We start from the raw sequence: 20,103 nt of genomic DNA on the forward strand, positions 1-20,103 counted from the left end.
ACAGGGTATTGAAGGAAGAGTTAGAGTTTGAATAGAAGGATAGAGGAAGAAAGGGAAGGCAGGCATTCTAAATGAGGCAACAACTTGGGTAACACCTGGAGGCTAATGAGTTAACCAATTTGTATGAGAAGGGATCTTCCAACCAGATTCCCAATATTCCAGACAGGGTCCTATATGGAACAGTCCTTAAGCACCGTCTGTAAAATCTTTTCAATATTTTAAATCCAGTTGAAATCATAACCAATTTGGGAATAATAAATATAAGTTAAGCTACATCCTAACTTTAAATAAGACATCAAATTTAATAAGACATCAAATTTAATTGTCAGTGCATGCAAGTGTCCTCTGTTCCAGTAAACAAATTTTTTTTCTTCGTTCCTACAACCCTTCAGACCTATGCCTTTACATGGTCAGCTCTTTAGAGAGCTTCTCTCCCTGGTGGCAAGGTGTTTAAGCCTTACATTCATAATGACCATCTGGGCGTGGATTACCCACGAAGGTACAGCTCTGAACTGTCCACTCAATGCTGCTTCTAAAGCAAACTCTTAATTTCTCCCAAATCTGTTTTTTTCCCTGCAATTTTATATCCGTTACCATTATTTACCCAATACCTCAGACTTAAAAACTTGTGTATGTCTCACCACTCATTCAATTAATCTCCAAACTGCTACTAGCTCTGTCTCTGAAATGTCTCTTGCATTGACTCACCCTCCCATTCCTGCCACCCTCCCCAAGGGCTCAGGTCTTCATTACATCTCTGGACCTCCCCCACCCACCTCCATGGTCTCCCCACCTTCGTCCCTTCCTGCTCCAATCCATATTGATGACTGCCAGATTAAGCTTCTAAAAACACAGCTTTATGACCACATCCTCCTCCAGTCCCCAAACCATCAATGGCTTCCTGTCAAATAAATCCCTAAGTCCCCCTCCCACCAACCTTTCCAATCCTTTTTCATACTATTCCTACTCCCATACTACCAGTCCCAGTCATAAAGCATTACTCACTGTCTGGAAGACAGGAGCCACTTACCCCCATGCTGTCACCAATGCCATTCCTCACTGCCATGTGTCCAGATAATTACTGTCTACCCTTCACGGGCATTGTCAAATACTACATTTTTTGTAAAGGCATTCTGAATCCTCTGAATTCCACTACCATTTCATTCCTATACCACCTGGCAATTGCATCCCTTTGTACACATGTTCTTACTCCTGCAGGGTAACCTTCTAAAGGAGCATCTTGGTATAAAAATAACCAAATCAACATGCTAATGAACTACTTTCTGACATGGAAGCATTATACCAAGAGTTAGGGAAGATACAAGAGCATCAGCTGACAATGAAGTTGAGAAAGTACACTCAGCCCACACAAAAAACTAAGCAATAATATCAACAACTCTTTTTAAGCATCATATACAGATGTTAGTCGAAGTCATGAAAATACAGGAGATCTCAGAGAAAGCACATCTCCTTAACAGAATGACAAGGCTGTGGCAGCATACTGCAGTGGCTTACAGCATCAATGCTGGAGACGTCTTGACTGGGTTCTAATCCCAGCTCTGGCTTTTACTTGCTTTGTGACCTCAGGAAAGTCATTTAGGCTCTCTGTGCTTCAATTTCCTCACCCATATAATAGAGACATTAATAGAACCGTCTACTCTACCCCGTAGGATTGCTGTGAGGAGTATGCACGCACTGTAAGCAAAACCCTTAGAGCCTGGCACACAATTCATGGCGTAAGTGTCAGTCTTATGCTCATTATTATGCAAATGCTTTATATGGGGGAACAAAACACTAGACTCAGATATTTGGAAGTTAAGACACCTAGCAGGATATTTACTGGAAAAAGAGACTTGACCATTGTATCCTCAAGCCAGATTTGCTATATTTCCTGGAGACAGGGATTTTGACTGACAGGTATGGTGAAACTCAGTTGGGGTGGCTCTTTGTACAAAGGATTGAATCCTGTGCAAATAGAACAGGCACACAGACCACTGAACCAAACACAAAGCTTCCAGCCATCGAAAGACTCATCCACAAACAGCCATTGTCTCCCACAAACAACTCCGCTGTTGTCATCCAGATGGGCACCAAATGAAACCATTTGACTTACGTATTTTGGTCAGGGGTTCTGCGTAGACACAATGACAAATACAATTGATTGCAGCAGAATAAATTTAGAATGGTGCACTGAATTTAGTCTGATAAGCAAGTTCTTGGGTTCAGCATTTTACAGGACACTAATCCATGGCATTCAGCTGGACTAAGCATATAAGAGTCCATTTCAAAGACTGTCATATTATACAGTGATTTATTTATTAATGGTGTGGGAAACAGCTGTGACTGCAGGGTATCCACATCTGTCACTGTTCCCAAAAAATGTTAAAATGCATTATACATAAATTGCCACAAATATCTCAACTCGAACTTTCGTTGCAGACACACATACATACACAGTGAAATGAAAACTGCCAGTACACTTGAGGTTTTATTACTTTCTACTGAAAGTATTTATAGCTCAAAGCTGCTTGTTAATCACACGTCAAAATTATTAGGGTGGTAGGGATAACAAATATTATCATCATCTCATTTTCTGATAAAATATAGAAATTACAAGAATTATTGCAATAAGGCTGATGCTGCACAAGAAAAAACAAACAAAATCTGTCCCTTTTTTTGTGTTTGGAATCTCTATTTTTACTCACTACCAGGAATACTGGCACGGCTGCTTCAGCAAAGTCTCTTCATCCCAAATGTCAGGGAAAGTCAGACAGTAGACTGCCAAAATGAACACCCCCAAATCTGAGTGGCCAAATGCAGTAATGGTTTCTCTCTTCTTCACAGTGTATTCCAATGACACTTGGCAAGGGAGCATCTGCTCCACAAGGTCTCTTAGGAACCCAGGTTCTTTCTGCCATATCCTAGGACTTCAGACTTCTCCCCTGGACTCTTGAAACTGACCAGCAGATTAGAAAGAGAACGAGGGTAGAAAAGGCATCCCACTCTGAACTGCCTCTCATTTCCATATACATCCCATTGGTGAGAACCAGTCACATGGCCCCACCTAGGTACAGAAAGTAGTATAGTCGAGTGATTGTCAACTAGGGGTAATTTTGTCCCCTAGAGGACATTTGGCAATGTCTGGAGACATCTTTTATTTGAACTGGGACAACTGATACCTAGTGGGTAGAATCCAGGGATGCTACTAAACATCCCACACTGCACAGGACGGTCTTCCCACAATAAAGAATTATCCAGCCCCAGAGGTCAAAATGCTGAGATTCTGGTGAGCATCTAGCCAGCCTCTGCAGCAGTCACAGGTCCATGCTCAGGTCTAACATCATTGTCCACTAACATATACCCTAAGCAATCCCAACAAACTCACGTGTTAATCACTTGTTTGTTCATTTGCTTGTTTGAGCCTCCATTCATTGATCCAAACTCCTGAACAAGACAAGATTTCTGTCTTAGTCTGTTTGTGCTGCTACAACAAAATACTTGTGATTGGGTGATTTATAAATAATAAATATTTATTTCTCACAGTTCTGGAAGTTGAGAAATCCAAGACCACGGCACCAGTGGATTCAGTGTCTAGTGAGAGGCCTCTGTTTCCAAGATGACACCTGATTGTTGTGTCCTCACGTGGCAGAAGAAATGGAAGGGCCTGGCAGTTCTCTGAAGCCTCTTCGGGCATTAATCCCATTCACAAGGGCAGAGCCTTCATGGCCTAATCAACTCCTAAAGGCCCAGCTCTTAATACCATCATCTTGGGGTTTAAGTTCCAACATGAATTTTGGAGGGACATACATTCAAATGATAGCAGTTCCTACAGCTAAAGAACTTACACTAGAGCTGGAGAGGCAACCATATGCAGAATTTTCACACACAGGGTAAGTGGGATTAGAAAGAACAAATGGAAAGGAAAGTAAGTCCGCCTGAGGGAGCTGGAGGAGGATCAACAGGACAAGTAAAATGGGAACGAAGTATCGAAGAAAGTACAGTCTGCCCTCCATATCTGGGTCGCACATCTGTGGATTCAACCAACCATGGATCAAAAATATTCAGGAAAAATAATACTAAATAGTTACCTCCACTCCGAATGTGCACAGACTTCTTCATTTTGTCATTACTTGCTAAACGATACAGTATAACAACAACTTACATTTATATTGCGTTTACATTTACATCATGTTTACATTACATTTGCATAGCATTTACATTGTATTAGGCTTCATAAGTAATCTAGTGACGATTTAAAGTATACACGAGGAAGTGCATAGGTTATATGCAAAAACTATGGCATTTCATATCAGGGACTTGAGCATGCATGGATCTTGGTTTCTAAGGGGGTTCCTGGAATCAGTGCCCCATAGATACTGAGGGACGACTGTATATATGGTACTTATAGCTTTCCATCACTATGCTGTGTTTTGCGGGAGGGCAGAGAGGAAGGATAGGGAGAAAGCGTGTTCCGGGGAAAGGGAACTACACAAAGGAATGGGAATACAAAAGGGTATGATTTATTCCACTTTCTGGTATGGGGTCAGGAAGAAACAGTAACTAGGGAGGGAGGATTGTAAAAACATTTTTTTGAGGCCAGGCACGGTGGCTCACACCTGTAATCCCAGCACTTTGGGAGGCTGAGGCAGGCGAATCACCTGAGGTCAGGAGTTCGAGACCAGCCTGACCAACACGGAGAAACCCCATCTCTACTGAAAAAATACAAAATTAGCCAGGTGTGGTGGCGCACACCTGTAACCCCAGTTACTCAGGAGGCTGAGGCAGGAGAATCGCTTGAACCCAGGAGGCAGAGGTTGCAGTGAGCCGAGATCGCGCCACTGCACTCCAGCCAGGGCAACAAGAGCGAAACTCCATCTCAAAAAAAAAAAAATTTTTTTTTTGTTCACAGCTTTTTAGTAGCGTATTCCGAAAAATCCTAAGCTCCCAGACTCTGACAGAATCTCTCACATAACTATATACACTGGTGTTCAATTAAGTGGCCCTTCTAGAAACAATTCACACCACCTGACTTCACAGAAACCTGAATTAGCACAGGACAAAACTCAGGTAATAGCCAGAAATCTTGCTGCAAATTTCCCAACAAAACTTGACACCCAAGCTTTCAAACAACCCATTCTCTAAGTCAACATCAAACACATTCAACAGATGGGTGGCCAAAATTGTCCATCTTTGTTCCCAAAGACAGGTCCGCAAAGAATTCAGATCTCTTCCTAAATTACGTTACACTGAACCAGTTTTCAAAATGCTTTTGAACCCTAATCCCAGTTGTGAGTGTGGCTCACAGGCAGTTAAGAGGAAGGACTCAAGCCAGACTGCCCAGGGTCACATATCCCAGTTCCAGCTCCAGTACAAACTCGCCACGTAACTTTGGACAAGTCACCGGGCTTTTCCAAGTTCCACTGCCTCCCAGATAACGTGATTAAAGCACTTTAAACTGAAAGCACCCAAGCGTCTAATAAACACTATCTACTACTATATTTCTACTACAGTTATCTCCCCCACTCTCCCAAATTGTCTTTTGGTTGTCATGAAATACATTGTGGAATCCAAGATAGTTAGGAAAGGGAAAAATCTGATAAATTTCCATGTCATTTTGTAAAACATTATTAATAATAACTTCGATTTGCATCAGGCAAAATGTTTTTAATTATGAAGCCAACACCACCATGTAAACAGTTGTTCTTCATTTTGACTAAAACTGAATTTTGAAAATACCATACCCCTACACAATTCTTTACCCTTATTCTTCTCTTTACTCACTCCTCCTCCCTCAAACTGTTGTCTTTCTCTCTCTAGTTTTCTTTTTTTTTTTTTGAGATGGAGTTTCACTCTTGTTACCCAGGCTGGAGTGCAGTGATGCAATCTCAGCTCACTGCAACCTCCGCCTCTGGGGTTCAAGCGATTCTCCCATCTCAGCCTCCCAAGTAGCTGGGATTACAGGCACATGCCACCACGCCCAACTAATTTTTGTATTTTTAGTAGAGATGGGGTTTCCTCATATTAGTCAGGCTGGTCTCAAACATCTGACCTCAGAGGATCCACCCACCTCAGCCTCCCAAAGTGCTGGGATTAGGTGTGATCCACCGCACCCGGCCTTCTCTCTCTCGTTTTCTTATTTTCACTGTAATCAGCTTGGGGAAAACAAAATGTATTTAGCTGTTAAGTACTATAGATTATATCGAACGACACCAGTCACCTGGCACTAAAAAGCCTCATAAAAGGAAGAAATTTGTTTCTTTACAAGTCAGAATCTCAAGGGAGAAATAAAAATGAGGGAAGCGGACTCCAGAACCCAGAGGACAATGAGTCTGTTCAGAACTGCTTCCTCTGATGGGAAGAGGAGAAGTGCAGATTGCAGGCAAACAACCCATTTCTAGGGTTTCTGTCTCAGTAAAATCACATTCACCTTTACTAAAAGCGGTAACAGAAGCTAATACTGTTGCCCTTTGCAATAGTCAAAGACATGAAATCAAATGAATGCTGAAGCAACTAGAACTAGGCTGACTCAGGTTTAGAATCCAAAATTGATTATCACTGTCTTCCTAATTTATAAGGAATTCTAAATTATCTAGATGGTATCTATTTTTCAATCTTCATTGCAAACTAGATTTGCCCCCAAGAGAATGTTATTTTAAGGAGCACAAAGAGAGGGTTTAGCATCTCCACGCACAAGTTCTACAAATAAGATGAAATAAATTTGGGGTGAAATCTGACATATTCTTATTTCCTTCTCAGAGAAGACATTTTTCCTTGTTAATTAACAGTCTTCTTATAGGACAGTGTGGACTGCCTTGAGATGCAATTCTTAAATAACTTATTGTTTTGTTATAAGATGTAGGGTCTATGAACAATTAATTTTTAATAGATCTGACAGCTCTGTTGGAAAAAAGAAAAGTAAACTACAGTTGAGCATTCGGATTCAAACATCCGAAATCCGAAATGCTCCAAAATCAGAAACTTTTTGAGTGAAAACATGACACTCAAAGGAAATTCTCACTGGAGAATTTTGGATTTTCAGATGTGGAATGCTCAACCAGTAAATATAATGTGTGAATATTAAGTGTAATGCAAATATTACAAAATCCAAAAAAATCCAAAATCCAAAACATAGATTAGCCTGTACTTAATCTGCAGAGAAACGAACTCTTTGTACTAATATTTAGCACTGTGTGTGTAAAAATAAAGGCAATTTATTAAATGCATTCTGTTTTCCTATAAAATTCCCCTTCCAAAAACAAGTCATTTGCCTTTTTATTCAGTGAAGTAATAGACTATGAAGAAATCTGGCTTGCCAGGAACACAGTGAACACAGTATCTTGGTGTGCATGATGATTACATGGGAAAGAGGCACGCAAGTGTCTGGCAATTGCCTTCAGGTGCTCTGTGCATGAGGTTACAGAACTGGCAACCAACAAACTAATCACTGTTGCTGGCAATTTGCTAAGGTTCCAAGGAGAAAGAGAGCACAAAGGGTTATCATTTGAGGCATCAGCTAAATACTAGAAGAATTGGTGGCTTGGCTAAGGGCCTTATCAGTCTCCATCAATCCCACATGTTAGTAATGGAGACTCAGAGAGAGAGGAAATGCTGGCAAATTGGAGTCCAGCTCCTGAGATCTCTAAGAGCTCTGCTATAGGGTGGAGCCAGGCCTGGTTCCCTTCCCAACCCCCACTTGGTATTACAGACTCATCACGAAAACCCTCTGGAATCTTTGGAAAGAAAACACTGGGTGCTGAGTACACAATGTCCCCCTCCACCCAACCCACACTACCATCATGTATTCAACATAGGAATGTTCCAGAGGCATCCTAGCTTCAAACAAAAGACAGAGCAACTTGTCTGCTAGCATCACGCGGTTCCACCAGAAAGAAAAAAAACACAGTCATGAAGAGCATCAGCTCATACATAAACACACTCAGATACCAGCACAGGAAACCCAGGGCATATCTAGATGCATGCATTTTCAAATGAGTGATGGAAGGGCCCAGAAGAGTGAGGCGCAGACTGGTTCAAAGCCCACAGTGTTCAGCCCCTCAACCTGTCCTGGAATGCACGTCTCAGAGGCCTCTTGCACTTCTCTATGCAGCTTTCAAAAGTATTTCTGAAGAATAAATTGATGCCACCATTTCAATAAGTCTTTACTGAGTGTCTACTGTGTACCGGGCCCCAAGCGGCTACCCCTTTTTAAGAAGAATTTCTAAAAGGTTTCATTAACTTTATATTTATATTGTATAGCCTAGATTCTTTGCCTTTATTAAACAGTTCTCTTCTTTTTAATAATAATAAATATCCCATTCCAAAAAGCAGATTCCTAAATAAAGGGGTTGACAAGGCTACAATATTTTTTCCCATCTTATTCTGCCCCGTTTGCTCCTCTCTTGTAGGATGGTTGTATCTCTACTAACAATGTTAGATCTCTACAAAGCCTGCTTCAGGATGTCAAACAACAATCACAGAACAAGACTGGAGGGTGACCAGCTCATCCCAATTTTTCTGGGACTGTTTTAAAACGGAAAGTTCCATGACCCAGGTATGCTCTTAGTCATGGGCAAGTCTGGGGGTCACTCTACTCCCAAGAAAGCAGACCCTGAGAAAGAGGATGTCCTTCATTTCACTTGGGAAGAGTGAGGCCACAGGAGAAAGGCGACTCATCTCCTTTAAGGAAGACTCAGGTTGCCTGGGGGCTAGCTCAGAACCCTTTCTCAGACTCCTCTCCTCCAGTTGCTTCCAGCTTTTTCCCCGCTTCCTCCTGAGAAGGCCTATCATTTTAAACTCAGAGCCACTGAAAGCTTTACAGACTTTCAAACCAAAGACTCTGACAATAATGACAGGTAAAAGAAACTTCCATGTAAACGCTGAAGGCTGTAGTTACTTGGATGCCATCACCTCCTTGGCTAGCTTAAGGGCTTCTTCAGATTAGACCATGCCTATTCATCCCGATATTTCCAGAACTGAGCCCAGTGATTGGTGGATAGTAGATGCTGGATATAAGGACGTTAGCAACAGCTGCCATTTATTTAGTCTTACATTGTGGAGGGCAACACACTAAGCACTTTATATGTAAGTCTCTCCTGTTCTCACACTAACTCAATGAGGTCGGTTCTCCCCCATTTTGCAGCTGAAGAACAAAGCTCAGTCAGACCTTGTGCACTCAGGTCACGTGGCAGACGTGAAATTTAAACCCAAACCCACCTTACTTTTTAAAATTCCAGTTCATAATGACTTACCTGAATTAGAGCCATGTAAGGCAGGCATATATGCTAAGGTATCAAGAATTGAGAGAATATCAGATACATTTCTTTTATTCTCTACCCTTTTAGCTTTGCCATTACAAAAAAAAAAAAAGCAGAAAACCAAATTAATTATGAGTTTAATACCTACAGGAAGCTAGAAGGCAGGGATTTTTGTTAGAATTATGCCTGGTAAAACATAGGCATTCAACATTCTTTTCTTTTTTTGTTTGTTTGTTTGAGACAGAGTCTCATTCTGTCGCCCAGGCTGGAGTGCAGTGGCACAATCTCAGCTCACTGCAACCTCCACCTCTCAGGTTCAAGCAATTCTCCCTGCCTCAGCCTCCAGAGTAGCTAGGATTACAGGTGCCCGCCACCATGCCTGGCTAATTTGTATCTTTTAGTAGAGACGGGGTTTCTCCATGTTGGCCAGGCTGGTCTTGAACTCCTGACTTCAGGTGATCTGCCTGCCTCAGCCTCCCAAAGGGCTGGGATTACAGGCGTGAGTCACCATGCCTGGCCATTCAAAATACATTTAATGAATGCAATTGTTTGCCCAATAAGTGGTTTAAATAACTGATGCTCAGTGTTTCAAATGCTATTTTACACACCACCATAGGTGAATGGATGGATCTGTACCTTCAGTTTCTGAAGTACCAGTGTAAAGGAGTGGAGCGGATGGACTATTTATCCCAGTTAAGGACGCCTCTTTACCTGCATGGTTGAATTAACTATTACTCACTTAAAATAGCAGTAATCTTATGTCTCATGCAACAAAAGGGGTAAATTCTCCAAAGTACACAAATTTGTCCATGTGCTCACCAACCACTTCTAATCTCATATTATTAATCTTCGAGGAAGCAATTTGCAAACCTACCCCAGAGCAACACAACTGCAAAAGAATATCACAACAAATACTTGGTTCCTGAGACACTTATCTCAGCCCTATTCACTACCTTTCAAACTGAGAGTGTTTTGTTTGTTTGCTTGTTTGTTTGAGACAGGGCCTCGCTCTTTTGCCCAGGCTGGAGTGCAGTGGTGCGATCTCAACTCACTGCAACTTCTGCCTCCCAGGTTCAAGCAATTCTCCTGCCTCAGCCTCCCAAGTAGCTGGGATTACAGGTGCACACCATCATGCTTGGATAATTTTTGTATTTTTAGTAGAGATGGGATTTCACCATGTTGGCCAGGCTGGTCTCGAACTCCTGACCTCAAGTAATCCACCCGCCTCAGCCTCCCAAAGTGCTGGAATTACAGGCGTGAGCCACCACGCCCAGCCGAGAGCGTTATTTTAATATTAATGTATTTCTGGTCATTTTCTTCAAGCAGCTGAACATATTTCCCTCTTTCATAATAACACTCTCATAATGATCAAGCATTTTGAGTATCAAAGAAGAGTTTCTATCATGTGAACGAGTATTCCAAAATCAAAAGAAGGGAGGTAAAACAGATGTATATCACAAAGGTATTGGAGCCTTTAATTATAAACGCAGGTGGGGCAGTCAGCGGTGGGCAACTACACCCAGTCATCACAAATCCAGGCATCAATGCCTGCTCCTTTAGATTGTGGGGTGGCCTGGTAGGTAGGCTGTCAAGTCCTAAAGCTGCTTGTTGTATGTCACCAAGTAGAGGTTTTTTTTCTTTTGCTTTCTTTTGCTTTCTTTTTTTTTTTTTTTTTTTTTTTTTTTGTGGGCAAAGTAGGAGGCAAATGGAAGTTGAAAAACAGGCTTTGAGTAACAACTAATTTTGTTAGAATCATGACCCTCATTGAGAACATTCACCTCCCAAACATTGGTATACGCACTGCAGCCTGGTCATTCTAATTTGATTCAACATTTAATCATTATTAATGCAAGTAGGGGAAGCTCTTAAAAATAAGTTTCTATCTTCTTAACTTCCTTTAAGACTTCAAGCTAAAAGGGTCTAAAATTCCTTTAAATCACTGTAAGTCAAAATCGTTTTCTGTGTTGTCAAAGAGTCACCAATGATTTGTTTATTGAGCCCTTCCTGTGTACAAATACGGTGGCAAACACACAGTGGTGTAAAGCCTCATCCAGTCATCTTTAAGGAGCTTGCAAGAGAACTGAGATCTCTTTGAGTGCCTATACAACCAATCTGTTTTTCACTTTCAATACAGTATTCAATAAACTACATGAGATATTTGATGCTTTAATACAAAATAGGCTTTTTGTTACATGATTTTGCCCCCATTGTAGGCTAATTGCAGGTCACAACTGCTACATCAGCCAGCCACAGGCCCCCTTGGAAGGAACTGTGCCCCCAACCCTCTCCTGCACTAAGCAGGTCCAGGGTGAGTGATAACTGGAAGGGTCCCATTCACTGGAACTCTTGGGAAATGTGGCTTGATGACAAGACATCCTGGGACATCTCTTCAATTCACCTCCCTGTATGCAAACAAGCTTGAGTGAATTTCTATTCTTTGCAATTAAACAGAAAGAAAAAGATACTTCAATCGTAGGTGATAATACAAGACAATCTATGACAAGTGGCCTTTGTAGAATGAATGAATGAATGTTGAATGAAATGAGAGATGGAGGCAATTTTGCCAGAGAACTTTGGATTATAAAGAATGTCTAAAGGCTAATGTGATCAAGTTAAATTTTTCAGAAGAGTTGAGAGCTGAACTGAGGCTTCGATGATAGGATAGAGGCAGAGGAAGGAAGAGGACATTTTAGGCCACAGAATGTGCTAGAATAAGAAAGAGGCAATGAAAAACATTTTGGGCAACAGTGGATTAACCATCCCAGCTAATGTTCAGTTTTAAAGTCAGGCGGAGCAAAAGTCGAGGTTGGAAAGGAAGTTTGGGGTCAACCTGGGGAAAACTTGAAAAGCAAAACTGAAGAATATGAGCTTCCTCCCACAAGGGCAACTAAAAGTTATTAAGTGAGGGGATGAAGGATTAATCGGCCTAATGGTCTAAGAGTGACAGCATTTTCCAAACTGGAGTGGGGTGGGAAAGCCAGAAAGTGAGCAAGACCATTGTCATAGCCCAGAGAGAAACAAGGTTCTTGACTAAGATGCGGCAGTGGCAACTGTCACTAAGTGAATCTGTCAAGGAGCAGAACAGCAATAGTAAGAAGAATGCTCCTGGCTAGGTGCAGTGGCTCACGCCTGTAATTCCAGCATTTTGGGAGGCCAAGGCGGGTGGATCACGAGGTCAGGAGTTCAAGACCAGCCTGGCCAACATGATGAAACCCTGTCTCTACTAAAAATAGAAAAAATTATCCCAGTAATCCCAGCTACTCGAGAGGCTGAGGCAGGAGAATAGTTTGAACCCAGGAGGCAGAGGTTACAGTGAGCTGAGATCATGCCCCACTGCACTCCAGCCTGGGTGACAGAGCGAGACTCCATCTCAAAAAAAAAAAAAAAAAAAAAAAAAAAGAATGCTCCCTATTTCCACAGTATCTGTCAAAGCTTTTACCAAAATCTCTTCCATTCTTGTCAAACCTCAGTGAGGAGTGCACCAAGTGTGATTATCTGGATGTCTAGATCAGAACTGAGCCGGGAAAGTTACACTTCCTTGGTAGGTGGGAATGCGATAGTGGCAGGGGAAAGGAGGTTGTAGAAAGAGAAAATACAAGCACAGAACACAGCATTTGGAGATTCCACTTCCTCATAACTTTGCTCCCACCAGCAGCACATCTTCCTTTGCTCAGCCCCTCCTTTGCATGAAAGGCAGGTAACCAGGAAGTCTATGTGATGTTTGAGTAAGTTTCATCATGCAGGATGTTTGCAATGAGTTTTATTTATGCAGGCATTAGTACATCAAGGGGTAAATAAGGCATCCTCTCCACTCCTAGGAGATCACAAGCAGCCCCCTCACAACTCCACAAAGAACGTAGTCCAGGCCTTAGCAGCCAAACATGATCTCGGCCAAGAAATCATGGACATCAAGAACCACCCAAAGGAGATGCAGGTCACAGATACACTATTTGAGGCCTCCCTCTTTAAATCCTACAATGACAGTGAGTCAATTAGAAATAGAAAATCCCTAAGCATGTAACAAGCACAGACGGTTCCCTACTTACAACTGTTTGACCTATGACCTTTGATTTTCTGACTTTACAACGGTGTGAAAACAATACACATTCAGTAGAAACCGTACTTTGAGTGCCTATACGACCAATCTTTCACTTTCAATACAGTATTCAATAAACTACATGAGATATTTGATGCTTTAATACAAAATAGGCTTCTTGTTACATGATTTTACCCCCATTGTAGGCTAATGTGCATTTCTGGGCACAGTTAAGGTAGACCAGGCTGAGCTATGATGTCAGTAGGTTAGGTGTATTAAATGCATTTTCCACTTACAATATTTTTAACTTATGAGGGGTTTATGAGGATATAACCCCACTGTAAATTAAGAAGCATCTCTACCAACTTTATCCCAATTGTGATTTCAATCATGGATCAGACTGCTGGATCACACAGTGTAACTCTCGAAGCCATGGGAAAAGGAGCAGGAAAACCAACACCTTCTTCCTTTCCGGTTTCTTTGACGTCACAATGGGCAGTGCCAGAAACCACTTTCACGCCACAAGTGTCCTACCTGACCAGCCGACTTGGGTATGAAATTAAAGTGGTAGGGACCCAGAGGCCAGAGAAAATATAGAAATGCATTTTCGGGCTTCCCAAATATAGTTCAAGACTAGTCCCTCGGGGCTTCATTTTCCTTCTCCCTCAGTCTGTGCCTGGCCCTCAGCCCAACCCCAGGCACCCTGAATGGGTTTTTGGATGGTCTATATCTGGTTCTTCCTGCTGGTCTCCAAGCTGCTCATCTCCCAATTCAGAAACGCTTTGGGTGCTACATCTTATCACTTGAATGAAGCCGGGTGGTCTCAACCTCCCTAGGTTGATACTGATATCCCCTTAGTCACTGTGACTTGGAGACTAACATAGTTTACCACACCACTTCCTTATTTGGAGAGCTATCTTTATAAAAATGACTTTGCCAAGGTGATTACTGAACCAAAAGCAATATTATTTTGTTAAATTCTACGCTTATGCTTAAGGTATTTATCAAATCTTTAAAATGCTCATCCGTGCATGCAGTTATCACAATGTGAACAAAGATATATGAGTGAACAGCTCTTCCCAAAGCAAAATCTCTGCAAGCCACCAACTGCTGAATCCAGAGCACCTTGCAATGCCTATTCCATAGCATCCAACTCTTTTTAGGGAGAGTGAGGCAAGGAAGGCTTTAGAACTCACCACCCTCCTAGTCAATACAGTTGCTGATGGAAGCACAAATGTCCCTAAACTCTCTGGGTGTTCTACTAGTCCTGTGACCAGAAAAAGCCTCTTGCCCAAATTGCTTTTTCTAAATATCAAAGTAACAAAAGGGTGACCCAAGGTTACCCTAAACACATTCCTGCCCCCTTCAGATCTTATCTGTTGCCCTGTGGTCTCTGCTGTAGGAGGCCACCTCCTGGGTGGCCCTAGGCCCATTGCCACTCTTTTTCTACCCTGGGCGGTTCCAAACAAACTCAGGAAGCCTTAAACAAGAGGCAGATGGTGAGGAAGAGAAAGTCTGTAAGTAACACCTCTCTATTACATAATGCTAAGCTCACAACCTCCTAGAATCAGCCTTGAAAATACCTAATGGCCTTTCACTTCAGAGTAAACATGCACTTGAAACAGGCAAAGAGAGGATTATAATTATTTTATTTGATGACCAGTGTACAACCATGTTAGTAAATAACATATCAACATATTAGTAGTACATTACAGGTGGGGGTAGGACCATATATTAGTAAATTACAGGTTGGAATAGTAAATATACAGGTTGTAAATTACAGGTTGTTGATTCAATCAATACTCTTGTGACATCCAATACCCACCAAGCACTGAGCTAGGTCCCAACACTTTCTAACCTCACCTAGACCAGATCCCTGTGGAAGTCACTAGTGCTACTCACCCATATCCACTTCTCCCTTTTTCAGCACAAGAAATATTGAATTGTGATTAAATAGGGTCATATGCCCAGTTCTGGCCAAAGTGATGGAACTCACCTCTGGGTAGGATCACATAATTGCTAGAGCAAGACCCTGCAGCATTTCCTTCCCGATGCTGCAATGATCTTGCAAGCTCACATCAAGACCAAGACTCCATCAGTTTGAGTCCTTGAGTGACTACGACGAGCAGGGTCCACCTGCCAACCACACTGGATGCAGCATGGGAAGGAAAGAAACTGTATTTAGCTATGGAGACTTGGAGGTATTTGTTACTGCAGCATAACCTCACCTATCTTGCTGGTACGTCACTGTTTAAAAAAGAGAAAAATCTGCAAAAGCATCCCATCAATCTGTTTTCTAAATCAGATAATATGGAAAAGCAGCATTTGTTTCAAAATTCAGCTTCATCAGGAACTGAACACTATCTTGAGAAGCAGAGGGTGCTGACAGCATAGGTGGGTTCAAACAACTCTGAGGGAATTAGAAATGAAAGCAGAATGACCCTCAACAATGTAAGGATCGAACTGTATGGAATTCAGCTAAAAAGACTACAATGAAAAGGCCACCTTCTGACAACAGCAACAGCCATTTATGAAGCAGTGAGCTCCTCAATGAAAGAGGCATTAAAGTTGAGGCTGGATGACCATATTTTCTCTCCCCAGAAGTCCAATCCTACCTCTCTTGAGCTTCCATTGAAGTTAATTAGAATCAGGTCTTCCTACAGGGAGTTCAATTTGGTGTCTCCCCCTACACCCAACCCCAACCCCTTGAGTCCATTATCTATCACAGAGTCCATTATCTATCAGGTGCCAATAAACATCTGCTAAATGAATAAATGAGCATTGTAGAAAGGAAGCGGGCATTGGAGGCAAAGATCAGCCTACTACCCTCTAGGGATCCTCCAGCCTAAAGCTAAACACATCTGAGGGTGGGGAGCCTCCTTCTTATATAAAAAAAAGTAAGCATCAATGGACACTTTATTATGATTTATTACTGTACACAATTTAAAACCACAATGAAACCTAACACTGCACTGTGGCTATCTTTGTTCTTGGACGTGCATTTACATGGGCAGGCTACTGTTTTGCCATGTGGAATTTTGTGTGTGAAGTGTTTATTCTTTCTATTAAAAAAAAACCACACCCTTGTTTCTATTGCATTATTACATTCCCTATTATCCCATCACATGTTTTTTCTTCTTGCAGCAACACAGTACACACCCTGTACTATTGCTGATATAAAAATTACTTGTCAGAAATACCTCTATCTTAGCACCACATTACTCATCTGATCTTTGCAAAGCACTGGCCTTTGTTTCACCTGGGACTAGATAACTCAACTACTTTTACTAGTGACTCCTGAACGCCTGTAGTAGAAGGATAAATGCTAGTGTCACCTATGTTTTTAAAGTCACCTTCCAAAACAAAACTACATTGGAGGTGAATAATAAATCTTTCAAGTTTTTAACTTCATTTTTCAAGGGATTTGGAGGAAAATGGTGAAGAGAGAATCTGTCACAGATACCAAGGTGTTACTGCAACGTAAAAGAGAGTATACCAGGAGCCTTTGGCCCTCAGCAATCTGTCTTCCTACAAGAAAAATCGAAAGCCCATTTCCATAACCATTCTTATTCCCTGCTACTAGTGTAGGATGCGCAGGACTCTGCCCTCTAGGAGAAAATGCTAATGCCGGAGTGTCCTGCTAAGTCTGAAGGTTACGTTTTTTCATTGCACTCTTATCAAGATAACCCCAGATCTGGCTAGGCTGACATCAAAACAGAACTATCCTTGGAAAGAAAAGAACAGGCCAGAGTTTTTGGAAAAGCCCCAATAACCTAAAGATAAAATGCAGAATGAGAGTCTACTGGTTCATGGCTATCTAAATGGAAACTTCACTCAAGCTGTTTTCTCTGTTCTCTTTCTGCTGCCCCCAACAGCCCTCCCTTCCACCTCCCAGTACTCACTGCTAGCATGTCTCTCTTAATATTGCAAACACTATTACAATGAAGGAACAGAAGAAAGACAGTATTTCATAAGAAGGTCACTGCATTTGACCAGTGCTCAATTAGAGCACTGGGCAAAAGTACAATCAGCCTTCCAATGATACTTTTCAACAAAGGATACCCCACCTCTAGACTGAAGCCTAAATATATTACTACAGATAAGAAAGCAGGCATCTATGGAAACCTAACATTCAGATACAACTGCCTGTGTATTAATTATATCAAAATTCCCATCAAAGGAAACCAGGTGGGATTTCTACAATCCCAAATTCACCCTGCACCTACCTCCAATGGCTTCTTCAAACGGAAGGTATAAAGTCATTTGCAATTTATTTCTTTGAACCAGGAGTTTTAGCAGCCCCCACACCTTCTCACAGATAGGAACGATCTTGATGCAGAAACCACCCAAACAGCCCTGTGCCAGCACTGTCGGCCCAAATGACCCAGAGACACCCAGGCGGCTACCCAGATTGTGGTGGGTTACCTGTATCTGTCACCGAGTCTCTTTCACCCCTTCTGCGTGATGACATCAAGTGGAAATGGTACACGTTTAGGAGGCAAGAGGCTGACAGGCAGGAAACACAATTGAGACTGAGCTTTCTTCAGCCTGCAGTGAAATACATGCAGGAAGGGTTAGATACGCGCCGCGGAGAAGGAAATCCAAGCGCCCTCCTGGGCAGACGGGGCTGGAGCGGGTGCACTAGGGAGGTGGAGCAAGGCAGATGAGGTGTGGAGGGCTGGCGGCCGAGAAGGGGGCGTCACGGCTCCTAATTGTCTCTACAGGATAAATAACCACCTCCCCCCTCCTCCGCAGTCTCCCCCGCCCACGAGTTCCCCTCTGGTGGCAGAGCGCCTACTAGCAACAGTAAGCCCTAGGAAAGAAAGAAATCGGAGCAGGTGGGGAATAACATCTTGGGGCAAAGACACACTGGCAAAATTTACCAGGTAACCCGGTCATATGGGAATGCGGGGCGCCTAGTCACCCGCGCAGACAGGCACACAGCGCGGCAATCCCGAGCATCTTTCTTTCGTTTGCCCCTGTCCGCCACCTCATCAAGTCACCGCCACCTCATCAAGTCACCGTCACCTCATCAAGTCACCGTCACTCTGCTTTGGCGATTTCTCTACTCTCTCCAGACCCAGGCAGCGCTCCCCAAGCCATGCCCCGACCCCAGGCGGGACTGGGGACCGCCGCTTCCCAAGCAGCGCCCCACGAGTCCCGCTGGCTTTGTCCTGCCGCTGTCCTTCCAGGAGCAAGCGCCCCAGGCGCGTGTGTCTGCACAAAAGACCCCCAACATCTGGTCCTTCAGAGCGCTCTCTAATCCCGGGAGGGGCCCTGGGGCAACTTCTAGGGCTGGAGAAGGCGCGAGACAAGGGGACCGGGAGAAGATGAGCCGGGGTGTGTGCGGGCCGGGGGCGCAGCTGGGGCGGGCGCGCGCGCACGTGCACACCCAGGGGCGCGCGGCGCGGGCACGAGGCGAGCTCCCTCGGACCGGAGCTCCAGGGGGCATCCGAGGACTCGGCCGAGCAGCCGACAGCGCCGCTCCCCGCCGCGGCCGCCCGCCCAATTCCGCCAGCTCTCAGGAGACACGCAACTCCCGGGACCACCTCCCCCGTGCCCCGCCAGACGCCGCGCTCCCCTCCCCGGGACCCCTGCGGCCCCGCCACCCCTTCCGTGGTCCAGAAGATCTCCCCAGTTACAGCAGGCGGCAGCTGCCCTTTCCCGCTTCCACGGCTTCGGCGCGGCTGCCGTAGGGGCGCACACATCCCTGCGCACCCCTCTGTCCGCCCCCGATCCGGAGCCGGCAGAGCAGAGAAACAAACCGAAACTCACTGACCTTTCTCCGCGGCGGGCTCGGGTGCTCGCTACAGAGGCGGCGGCGGCGGCGGCAGCATCGCCGGGTGGTCCCGGCGCGCCCGCTCCTTTCAGCCAGACTCGCGCCCCGGGCCGGCGGCCGCCGCTCCTCCCGCCGAGAGCCACGGGGCGGACGCTGACAGCGCGGCGGCGGCGCCTGCAGCCGCAGCTCCCGGCCCGGCCCTTCGGGCGGCACCCCCACCTGCCCGGCCGCCCTCCGCGTTCGCGGTCGGACACCGCCGCCAGGCGCTCGGCACCGAGCGAGAGCTTTTTGTGTCACTGAGACTCCGGCACCAAAGGGGGTGGGGGGAGAGGCTGGGCTCCGCTCCCCGCGGCACCGCCCTCCCCGGCGGCTCCACCCCCTCCTCCCCGCCCACAGCCCGGCGGGCCCGGTACTTCTGTCCATCAGTCCCGAATCGCCCACCTCCCCCGGGGTGAGGGGCTGCCGACCCTCTCTCGCGCGCTCCCTCGGCTTTGCCCCCAGTGCCTACCCTCGGCCAGGACCTCGACGCCGTCTCTCTACCGTGCAAAAGCGGGACCTGAGCTGGCGTCAGGTGTGAAAGGAGGCCTGGGCAGCCGGGAGGAGGGGCAGGGCCGGGAAGGGGGCCGGGGCCGCGGTGGGTGGGTTGGGGGGTGCCCAGTCTGTGCCTAGGACCCGGACAGCGAGAGGGAGGAGCTGAGATCATCAGGTTTCCAGAAGCTGCCCTGCATCCTCGTCACCGGATACTTTTTGGCTGCCCCTAAAAGTTCACGTAGTCCAGCCAGGGTGGGGCCCCGCTTTCCAAAGAGGCCCGAATGGACACCCCACTACTTGAATCCCTCGAATGGGGGACAAGAAGCAGGGGAGTAAAGAGATGCAAGTCCTAGGGGTTATATGGAAGCGCGAACCCCACGGAACCTCGGGGCCCACCCTATTCCACACCTTAAAACCTAACTTTGACCTAGGGAGGTGCTTAGAATGTCTTGTTCCCCGGAGAAAATCTCCCGCCTCTTGAGTTAACTGCGAAATACGAGAAT

At 44.7% G+C, this 20,103-nt stretch overlaps 1 protein-coding gene across 11 annotated transcripts in view; it reads right to left on the reverse strand.

The window, feature by feature from the left end:
• RNF152 (ring finger protein 152) overlaps window positions 1–19,374 on the reverse strand; it is an 84,437-nt gene extending 65,063 nt beyond the window's left edge. For 8 of the 11 annotated variants that reach the window (XR_008540744.2, XR_001711381.3, XR_010151961.1 and 5 more), the window contains exon 1: window positions 17,716–19,062. The gene's annotated coding sequence lies outside the window, so the exon portion shown is untranslated. The other 3 variants (XM_001143948.6, XR_001711383.4, XM_523948.7) reach the window with 3 other exon arrangements.
• Between the last annotated feature and the right edge of the window lie 729 nt (window positions 19,375–20,103).

The sequence above is a fragment of the Pan troglodytes genome, chromosome 17 (assembly GCF_028858775.2).
Source record: "Pan troglodytes isolate AG18354 chromosome 17, NHGRI_mPanTro3-v2.0_pri, whole genome shotgun sequence".
NCBI classification, from domain to species: domain Eukaryota; kingdom Metazoa; phylum Chordata; class Mammalia; order Primates; family Hominidae; genus Pan; species Pan troglodytes.